We start from the raw sequence: 3,975 nt of genomic DNA, 5'->3' as shown, positions 1-3,975 counted from the left end.
TTAAATATAAATAATTTATTATTTAAGTATATTTTTAAATTTCAATCATAAATTGTAATTTAATAATTTTTAATTAAATTTTAAATTAAAAAAAATTAACTAAAGCCGCAGTTGCTAACTGTGGATTTAGTTCAAAAATGAAACCGTAGTTGATAACTGCGGCTTTAGTTCAAAAATGAAGTCGTAGTTATCAACTGCGACTTTAACTAAAATAACGAAAAAAAAATAATTTTAATGATATGGTATTTATGTGGTATCAAAGATGCCCATTTGAACGTCGTTAGATATATTACAATTCTTTTTTTTTTTTTTAAAGGGCCATTTTTACCCAAAACTTCTTAGCAAGGATGACTGCTTTTCTTTAGTATCCGGATAACTTTTTGCAGCCATTGCTGACTTTGACCACTAGCAGCCAAAAGTGGTTGTAAATTTGCTTTTAGTGGCAGGTAGGAAAGCGGGCTGGTTTTGATTGAAGGTCACCCCTTGTGGAGGACCTTAATTGCAGATGGGGAGATTTTTGGTGTCTTCACGGTTTTGTGTTGTATAGTTGCAGATGAGACTTTTTAGAAGTTACTAGTTTTAGAGCAAACCGTGTTGTCCGTCTGGAATTAGGTTCTTTAGTTAGATTAGGAGAATTGTGCTACCTCTTTACTCGAGATGGCCTCGAGGTTGGGTGGGCTGAAGGTTACTACTTCGAGATGGTCTGTTTCTAGTTTGCTTCTGTGGTATTTTTTGACACTCTTGTAGAAACAAAAGATGCCGACTTTTTGGTGTATTTGTTGGTTTAGATCCATCTTTACCAGAAAGTGGAACTTTTGCTTCTTTTTGTAGAAGGAAACTACTTAATCATTCTATTATTTGTTTGAAAATTGAAACTTTCTTGAAGGAAAGCCAAGACCATTTCGCTGATCAAGGTCTTGTAATAGCAAAAGCAAACTCCTTGGTAATTTCTTGAAGTGTGCCTTAGACAAGTATGGTCTTAGGGGAATGCTTGATTGCTATGTTTATTAGAAGTGAGAGAGAAGTGGGCCTTGGAGAAGTATGATCTTCTGGGAACACCTGCTAGTTTTCTGTCAATGCTTAAAACTTTAAATAGTTTCAAAACCTCTGTTTCTTCTAAATTAAGTGCCCGTGGTACTGTTTTTGAACTGAATAGCAAGTTTTCTTTGTTTCACAATTGTCCATTTGATAAGAGTTGTTGTGTCTACTTAAGTTCTGGATCTTCTCCCATTGTGGTATTTAGTTTTGCATTTGTTCTCTGCTTAGAAGTCACTGCTCATGCTCGTGTATTTTTCTGCAGGTCTGGGCTGAACTTGTGCTCATAGATTATATATCCCAGCAAGAAACTCGACACTGAGAAAATTAGAAGAAAACAGGTTTAGTTGATCTTTCTGGATCCTGACAAACAGATACCATCAGAAAACCAGAACAGGGACAGTATCAAGGCTGGCTTCTCATGGCATGTTAGCAGAGGCAGGTTAAACTTTGGAGAGAGGATTTATGATGTGGGGTTGATTGAAATCTAGTTTTGATGAGTTATCGTGTCCCCCCTTTTTTTTTTCGGAATTTTGGTCACATTGCTTAAAGACAACCAAATTGCCAATTTGCTTTTGAGCTGGATGTTGACCTAACTTCATATGGTGCATTGGGTCTGTGACCATGCTATTGGATTCTCCAAGCTCTACGTGGATGCTGGCCTGACCTAATAGGCACAGTGAAACTATGACCTCTCTGCAGACAGATTTGAGCACAACGACAGGTTCTCGATTTCTAGAGAGCCCGACTAATCAATAAATGAGTGCTGTGTCACAGCACTCCAGATCTTTCCACAGCCTTCTTACTGGATGGAACATCACTGGCATGTGTCTGACCCCTTGCCAATGCGCCTGATGAAAGAGCTTAAAAACTGAGGCGATGATCAGTATAAATTAGAGAAATTTAGTCTTAATTTAAATATTCGTAGATACAAAACAGTAAACGAACAATGGTTTGTAAACTCAACTGTCATCAAAAGGGGTTTAAAAGGAGAAAGGATGAAGAAAGAGTTGGTGGTGAAGAAATTTGAAGTCATCAAAGTAGTACAGCGTGCAAAAGATTTCAGAAAGTATCCTCACTTGAGTGTATTCAGGGAATACCCACAATGACTGCTTTAGCCAGGTTTGGATTGTTATTTCCTTAAGTGGGTGGCCCACTAACATAGTATTTAACTAATTAAAAGAATACCCAATATCTTTAAACTGTTATAAAGATATTCACCTTGGAGTGGGTAAATTATAATAATTATAATATTATTATTTGAAATAATAACAGTTATTCGAATAACACGTTTAGAACGGTTTTTGAACGTGTATTCTTGGCACTCTTCTCCTATCAATAAGAGATATATACAGAAACCCCTTCATGTGCGGTGATTGCTCTCTTCCATCAATTACAGAAAACAATTCTGTGTATTAAGGTTTGATAAGGAGAAGAAGAGATCAAGGATTTAAGATCTATAAACTGAAGGGAAATCTCTCATGGTTGCGTGTTCTTCCAACGGTATGTAATTTATTTTTAATAACGTTTTATTATTTTATTATCAGAGATGAGTTTGAATTCAATGATCTGGATTATTGTGTGTTAATTTCCGTATTAAAGTTCAACAATTGGTATCAGAGTAAGGTTGAATTTAAATATTCAGAATCATTGTTTTATAAAGATTAAATTTTGAGATTTATCTTTGATTAATTCGTCTCACTAAAATGAATAAAAAAAAAAAAAATTGATTAAACAAAGTAAAGACCAGCCTCAATGCGTAGAAGGAAGATTTTTATTTTTTTCTTGCAACGCTGACTGGATCAATGTCGGTGAGGGGCGCTGGTTTGGCGTCAGTCCGATGGCCATTTTCAGGCGCCATTTCAAGCGGCATTGCTGGTCGTTTGGTTTGTCAACCCCTTAGCCACTTGATTCAGACCCGGAGAATTAGGCCTCATGGGTAGACCTTGCACCCTTGAGAGCCTAGGCGGAAAGCAAGGAAAGCCTGGAGGTTTGGTGGTTCAAACCCCAGGAGCTAAGTGTGGGGATCGCGGACAAGTCAAGGGCGCACTCCAGATAGGCGTTACCGAAGGATCCGGACATGTCTGCCCGGGGAAGTTGAATCGTTCTCCTCTCCCATCCGGCGACAGAGGTGTCGGATGTGAGATATTCAGGTGGAATAAAGGGATTCCCCCGTCCGGGTGGAATGAGGGATTCCCCGTTCGGGTGGAATGAGGGATTCCCATTCGAGTGGAATGAGGGATTCCCGTTCGGGTGGAATGAGAGATTCCCGTCCGGGTGGAATGAGGGATTCCCGTCCGGGTGGAATGAGGGATTCCCCGTCCGAGTAAAATGATGGATTCCCATCCGGGTGGAATGAGGGATTCCCGTTCGGGTGGAATGAGGGATTCCCGTCCGGGTAGAATGAGGGATTTCATCTTGTGAAATTTTATCCAAATGACAATTTATAAATGTAAGGTTAACTAATTTAGATAGTTGCCAAAATAACCTAAATTAGTGAGCCTTGTATTTATTGAATTGCATAAAAGAATAAAGGGAGACTTGTAAAATTCTTAATAATTCACTTTATAATTAGAAGAATGAGACTAACCCAAAGGAGAGTCAATTTCTGCTAATTATTAATTAATGTTTTTATTTTGTGTTGCTTAGAAAGGTAAAATGGATACCCAAAGGTAACATATAAATGACACAAAATAGTAAAGTGTTTTAAGCTCCCTCCAAGTGAACACTGGATATGTTAAAATTTACCCAAAGGAGAATTTTAATGATATCAATAGTTCATTGCTATTTATTTTATACTTGAGGCCTTATTGTGAGCATTGTTCTATTTTGTACCGTTCCCACTTCATTACACTCTCTTGCATTTGGAATGACTGTTTTTGATGGGTCGAACTTTTCTGAATGGTATGAAAGGGTTCAATTCTCACTGGGCGTATTGGA

The 3,975-nt window shown here is 37.8% G+C and overlaps 1 long non-coding RNA gene across 1 annotated transcript; it reads left to right on the top strand.

The window, feature by feature from the left end:
- The first annotated feature begins 611 nt into the window (after nucleotides 1-611).
- On the top strand, nucleotides 612-1,373 carry LOC117927237. Its single transcript, XR_004653311.1, has 2 exons — nucleotides 612-701; nucleotides 1,301-1,373. It is a non-coding gene; the product is annotated as an uncharacterized LOC117927237 (long non-coding RNA).
- The last annotated feature ends 2,602 nt before the right edge of the window (nucleotides 1,374-3,975 follow it).

The sequence above is a fragment of the Vitis riparia genome, chromosome 12 (assembly GCF_004353265.1).
Source record: "Vitis riparia cultivar Riparia Gloire de Montpellier isolate 1030 chromosome 12, EGFV_Vit.rip_1.0, whole genome shotgun sequence".
Taxonomy (NCBI): Eukaryota; Viridiplantae; Streptophyta; class Magnoliopsida; order Vitales; family Vitaceae; genus Vitis; species Vitis riparia.
Note: the sequence above shows the minus strand (reverse complement) of the source record. Positions and strands in the feature narration are given on the sequence as shown.